At 39.9% G+C, this 6,697-nt stretch overlaps 1 protein-coding gene across 2 annotated transcripts in view; it reads left to right on the plus strand.

The window, feature by feature from the left end:
• The first annotated feature begins 321 nt into the window (after positions 1 to 321).
• The window catches only part of DCAF1 (DDB1 and CUL4 associated factor 1), a 76,364-nt gene continuing 69,988 nt past the window's right edge, over positions 322 to 6,697 (plus strand). The window contains exon 1 of one of the 2 annotated variants that reach the window (XM_040628747.1): positions 322 to 477. The gene's annotated coding sequence lies outside the window, so the exon portion shown is untranslated. The remainder of the gene's footprint in view (positions 478 to 6,697) is intronic. The other variant, XM_040628750.1, reaches the window with a different exon arrangement.

A 6,697-nucleotide genomic window follows, 5' to 3' on the forward strand; every position in this document is an offset into this window, starting at 1 on the left:
ACGAGGCAGAATAAGGTACTGAGAAGGTGTCAGGTGGTTGCAGCGCTGGCTTAGGTGGATCGGATCCCTCACTACTCGCTTCCGCCTTGCGAAGCCGCCAGTGAGTACCCAGCAGTTCGCGTCTATGAGGAAAAACTATAAAGACCAGAAGTCAATGCGCGGGGAGTAAGTACTGCAGCACCAATCAAGACTGGTAGGCCCCGCCCCTACAAGAGGAACTTCATTTCCCAGGAGGCCCCGGGGCTCTTCGAGTTCTCCTCCCGCCCCCTGCCAGCGAGCCTCGCGCCAAGTCGGGGTGCGCGCGCGCTCGCGCGCGCGGGGCACGTAACACGCGAGTGACGCATAATATGTGGGCCGCTCTGGATCTGTGGTCGCGCTGTGTGTGAGTGAGGGAGAGTGAGTGCGGGACCTGAGGCGGTGTGTGTGAACTGTGGCCGCTGGCGGGGTCAGGGGGGAGCGGCGGAGCCGCCCGGGAAGGTGAGTGGGGGAAAAGAGGGAGACGGCTCTCTGGGAAGGCCGAGAGGAGACAGGGCGTGTGGCGGGGCGGGAGGGAGAGTGGGCGCCGGGCTGGGGGAGGGGCGGCACCTGCCTGGGCCGCCGGCGGGGAGGGGGCGGGCCGGGACGGCGGGGAGGCTGGGTCCGGGGCCTGACAGGACTTTTCCTCCTCCAAATTCTTGGCTCGGGGGCGGGGCCTCCACGTTCTTCTCCCAGTCCGCAAAAGAAGCTTCCCCAGAGTAACTCTTCCGCCCGGATTGGGGGGCAGGGATGTGCTTGCCCCTGCCTGGAGGAGGGGTGCCTCTCATTCCCCTCGTCAACCTTTTTCCTTCCAGTCTTTCCATTTTCCGTTCCGTACGGGCTGGGGGGCTCCATCTTCCCTGCCGTACGGCGGCCCCCTTCCCGGGCTGTGTCTCCGCCTCCAGCTCCAGTCACCTGGGCGGGCTCTCCCCTCCCTCGGCCTCGTGCCACCTCCCTTTGCACCCGTCCGGCTTTCTGACCGGGCGAGGGGGGCGGAGCTTTCCGGGCACTCCTCCCACCCCCATGGTGGAGGGGAGGGGTAGAGAGAGAGGTGTGTGGGTCTTGCAGCGTGGAACCAAACCTCAGAGTGCCCGCGAAGCTTCCCGGGAGTCTATTTCCGGGGGTTATAGTCGTTTTCAACTGGGGTGACAGGCATTTGCTTAACTCTTCTCTTTCCGTCTCACTTCCTCTTACCCAAGAGTTAGAGCTTGGGTTTCGCATTTGTTGATGAATAATTTTGGAGTGTGTAATGGTTCTTTTTGAGTCCCAAATGAATCGCCTTTGTATACGTCACATTGTCCTCAGTTTTTCTTTACTCTGCCTTTTCAGCGAAGCCTTTTAATTAGTATACAGGTTTAATTATTAGCATCATCTTCCTGTTCTACACGCTTTGTTAATGTACAGAGTGAGGGGTTCATTGGCAGTGTCGTCCTGTAATTTTCTTTTTCCAGTGTCTTGGAGTTTACCTTTGAGGTTTAAGCTTGCATATGTAGACTCTTTAGGAATTGATTTGGTATTTCTTTGCTTGATGCTGTCAAGATTTTTGTATATAGCAGTATTATCTATTTTTGAGTGGTGATATATTTTGGAGGTTAAGGAGATAATACATACAGAAAGTGGAGAATATAAAGGAAGTCATTTTATGCTCAAAATCTCTTGAGTAGTTGAGCACAGTGTTTTACTGTTCTACCTATTGTACAGTTATTAAATGTAATAGGGGAGGAATCTGGTAGAATGAACCACAAGATAGTTTGAAGTGAATGAAATTGGGTTTATATCAGTTTCCTTATTATTATTATTATTAGTTTGACATTGTCATGGACGCTTATAGAAAATTGTTATGTGTGATCTTATATGTCATACTAATTATGGGATAAATTTTACTTGAAGCTCCAAACTTGGATTTCTCACCCCCCGCCCTTTTTTTTAAATAAGGAAGAATGCTTTCAGACATTTGTTTTGTCATTTTAACCTTATGAGATCTGTCCTTAACATGGACTTAATTTTAGGCTTTGGTGTAGTTTCTGCCGAATAGGTCGTTAAGTATTGTGTATTTGTGTTTATGTTTTAAACAGTTAAAAAAGTTTACAAAATAACGGAAAAATGATAGAGCTGGGTTAATAACCTATCCTGAAAAATCTTCATTCTACCATTACCCCTCAAAGTCTGTTACCTGCACAAAAGTAATAGGTGTTATCTGTTGCTTATGTGTTCTTCCAGAGATATTTTATTCAAGGGGCGGGTGCATGCATGTGCACACACATACTTTGATTTTCTCATTTGACATATATTTGAGCATTGGTTCAAATTAGGAAAGGAAATGTGTCTTAATCTTTTCAACTCATAATTATGGAAATTTTCAAACGTTTGAAATAATAGTGAAATGAACACTTGTTTATCCCTCGAGATTTGATGATTATTGATATTTTGTTATGTTTTCTCTATAGGTGTGGTGTATATTTCTTATTTGGTGGAATCATTTGGAAATTAGTTGCAGACACATCACCTCCTAAATATTGGCAGGCAACCTTTAGGATAAAGACGTTCCACATATTTTTTGTAGGGCTCTATATTATTTCATTGCATGGACATATTACCATATTACCCTCGCAACAACCATTTCCATTTTACAGATAAGGCAATTGAGAAGTTAAAATAACTTGACCAAAATCTCACAGGTATATTCGCAGATTTGGGATATGAGTGCTTGAAACCCTTTTCTACCAAGTACCAATTGATTGGTCTTTGGGACTTTGCTCAGCCCATCTATCATCTGTAAAAAAGGGCAGGGTGGTTGTGAAAATTCAGAATAACATAAGAAATTAACCAAATATCTGTCCCATATTAATATTCAGTAATTGGCAACTGTTGTGTCATTATTGGATAGGCCATAAGTTCTGTGTATCACTTAAAGAGCTCACTTTAAAACATGGTGAGTTGAGTAATTTACTTTCACTGTTCTATGTACAAGATGGCTGCACCTTTAACATTTTATATGAATCGTCTTTCACTGATAATTAAATGAATTATCATTGATATTATTTTAGTCTGAGTTTATATTTTTGCTGGGCAAGTGATTATTCCCAATGTTTATAATTATTTATAATTATAAATATAAATATATATTTAAAATTATTCTTAAGTATAATTAATTGTACGTTTTGAAAATGGTGCCAAAAGAATATGTTTCTAAATTGAACTCTAAAATTTTATTATTTTAACGCTCTTGAATTGACCTTTATTAAACGTAATATTTTCCTTAAACTTTGGCTGTATGTGCTGTACTATGTTGATCACTTAAGTTATCCAAGAGGCATTCCCTCCTGATCTTCTTTTTCCACTTTATTTTTTAATTTTTATTTTTTTAAAGATTTTATTTATTCGACAGAGAAAGAGAGCAAGCACAAGCAGGGGGAGCGGCAGAGGGAGAGGGAGAATCAGGCTCCCCACTGAGAAGGGAACCTGATGTGGGGCTCCATCCCAGGACCTGGGATCATGACCTGAGTAGAAGGCAGATGCTTATCTGACTGAGCCACTCAGGCACCCCTTTATTTATTTATTTAAAAAAAAAATTTTTTTTTAAGTAGTCTCCACACTGCACATGGAGCCCAATGTGGGGCTTGGACTCACAACCCCGAGATCAAGACCTGAGCTGAAATCAAGAGTTGGAGGCTTAGCTGACTGAGCCACCTAGGCGCCCCATTTTTTCCACTTTAAAAAAATTGTGGTAAAATTCACATACCATAAATTGACCACTAACCATTTTAAAGTGTTCAGTTCAGTGGCATTTAGTAGATGAATGATGTTGTGCAACCATTACTTCTTTTAGTTCCAAGACATTTTCATCACCTAGTTTCCATCATTCCGTATTTCCCCCTTCCCCAAGCCCCTGGCAACTTGTAGGCAGCTTTCTGATGGATTTACCTATTCTGGATGTTTCACATAAATAGAATCCTGCAACATATAACTTTTTGTGCCTGGCTTCTTTCGCTTGGAATATTTTCAGTTTTCATTAGTAGCTCTAACATGTACCAGTACTTCATTTCTTTCTGTGGCTGAATAATAGTGCATTATATGAATGTAACTATGTTTTGTTTATCCATTCATCCCTTGGTGAACATCTTTTGGCTATTGTTTCCACCTTTTGGTTATTGCGAATATGCTACTTTGAGCATTTGTGTACAAATATTTCTTTGAATATCTATTTTCAATTCTTTTGGGTATATACCTTGGTGTGGAATTGCTGGGTCATATGGTAGTTCTATATTTAACTTTTTTTTTAAACTTTTTGAGGAGGGGCCAAACTGTTTTCCATAGTTGTGCCATTTTACATTCCCACCAGCAGTGTGCATTCCAGTTTCTCCAATTCCTACTAATGCTTGTTATTTTCTGATTTTTTGGTTATAGTCATTTTAGTAGGTGTCTGTGGATCTTACTGTGGTTTTGATTTTCATTTCTCTGGTGGTTTATGATGTTGAGCATGTTTTCATGTACTTGTTAGCCATTTGTGTATCTTTGGAGAAGTGCCCATTCAGGATCTCTGCCCATTTTAATTACTTAAGTAATTAATTAACAAGTGAGCACGAGCTGGGGGAGGGGCAGAAGGAGAAGCAGACTCTCCTTTGAGTAGGGAGCCTGATGCAGGACTCGATCCCAGGACCCTGGGATCATGACCTGGGCCAAAGGCAGATGCTTAACCGACTGAGCCACCCAGGTGCCTTACTACCCATTTTAAAATCAGGTTTGTTTGTTTGTTTGTTTGGTTATTGAATTGTAGGAGTCCTTTATATATCCTGTTTCTTATCAGATATATGATTTGCAAATATTTTCTTCCATTTCATGGTTTGTCTTTTCATTTTCTTGATAATGTCATTTGATGCACAAAAGTTTTAAAGGTTGAAGTCCAGTTTGTTCGTTGTTTTGTTGCTTATGCTTTTGGTGTCATAGGTAAAAATCCCTTGCCATTTTCAGGATCATGAAGATTTACCCCTATGTTTGCCTCTAAGAATTTTATAGTTTAAGCTTCTACATTTAGGTCTTTGATCCATTTTGAACTAATTTTTTTTATGTGGTATGAGTCAAGGATTCAACTTTATTCTTTTGCATGTGGATATCCAGTTTTCTTAGCACAATTTGTTAAAATACCATTAGTCTTTCTACTAACAGTCTATTGGTCTTTCAGTAAATTCTTTCCCTATTGAGTGGTCTGGCACACTTACTGAAAATTAGTTGGCTATAAATGTGATATTTTATTTCTGGACTCTCAGTTCTTTTGCACTGGCATATGTGTCTTTCCTAATGCCAATACCATAGTGTTTTGATCACTGTAGCTTTGTACTAAGTTTTGAAATCAGAAATGTGAATTCTTCAACTTTGTTTTTTTAAGATAGTTTTGGTTTTCAGTGTTTCCATTTTTGCAAAAAAAGGTTATTAAGATTTTGATAGGGATTGCATTGACTATTGACCACTTTAGAGAGTATTGCCATCTTAACAATATTAAGTCTTCTAATCCATGAACATATAGGATGTCTTTCTACTTATTTATTTAATTCTTCTCTAATTTATCCCAGCAGTGTATTATAAGTTTCAGTATGTAAGTCTTGTGTTTTTTGGGGTTAAAATTATTCCTTAATATTCTATTATTTTTGGTGCTATTATACATGATATTGTTTTCTTTTTTTTAAAGTTAATTTTAATTTTTTTTTTAAGTAATCTCTACACTCAGTGTGGGGCTTGAACTCACAACCCTGAGATCAAGAGTTGCATGCTTTTCTGACTGAGCCAGCCAGGTGCCCCAATGAAATTGTTTTTTTAATTTCATATTTGGATTGTTCATTGCTAGCATATAGCAATATACCTGATTTCTGTGTGTTGATCTGTGCTCTGTAACTTTGCTAAAATTTGTTAATTAGCACTAACAGTTTTTTGCAGGTTCTCTTTGTGTAGAATCATGTCACGTGTGAATAAGGATAATTTTACTTCTTCTTTTCCAACTTGGATGCGTTTTCTTTCTTTTTCTTGCCTAATTGCTCTGGCTTGAACTCCAGTACGATGTTTAATGTAAGTGTGAAAGCAGGCATCCTTGTCTTTTTTTGGTGATTTTAGGGAGAAAGCTTTCAGTCTCACCATTGAGTATAATGTTAGCTGTGGGTTTTTTTTTTTATTTTTTTTAATGCCCTCTACCATGTTGAGTAAGTTCTCTTCTGTTCCCAGTTTGAGTGTCTCCCCCCCCCCCCACAAAAGGGTAATGGATTTTATCGGATGCTTTTTCTAAATCAGATGAACCTGTGTTTTTTTCCTTTATCCTGTTAATATATTACATTAGTTGACTTTTATATATCAAACCACCTTTGCATTTCTAGGATAAATCCCACTTGGTCATGATATATACTTCTGTTAATGTGCTGCTGTATTCAGCTTGCTAGTATTTTGTTGAGATTTTTGCATCTGTATTGATAAAGGATATTTGTCTGTAGTTTTCTTGTGGTGGCTTTATTTGGCGTAGGTATCAGGGTAATGCAGGCTTCATGGAATAAATAAGGAAATGTCCTTCCTCTTCTATTTTCTGGAAGAATTTGAGGATTGATGTTAATTTTCTTTATACATTTTATTAGAGTTCACCAGTAAAGCCATCTCTCTCTTACACTTTTAGGATGTGTCTTAAGAGCTCAATTTTGCTGTT

This window comes from Ursus maritimus, unplaced genomic scaffold (assembly GCF_017311325.1).
Source record: "Ursus maritimus isolate PB19 unplaced genomic scaffold, ASM1731132v1 scaffold_14, whole genome shotgun sequence".
In the NCBI taxonomy this organism is placed as follows: domain Eukaryota; kingdom Metazoa; phylum Chordata; class Mammalia; order Carnivora; family Ursidae; genus Ursus; species Ursus maritimus.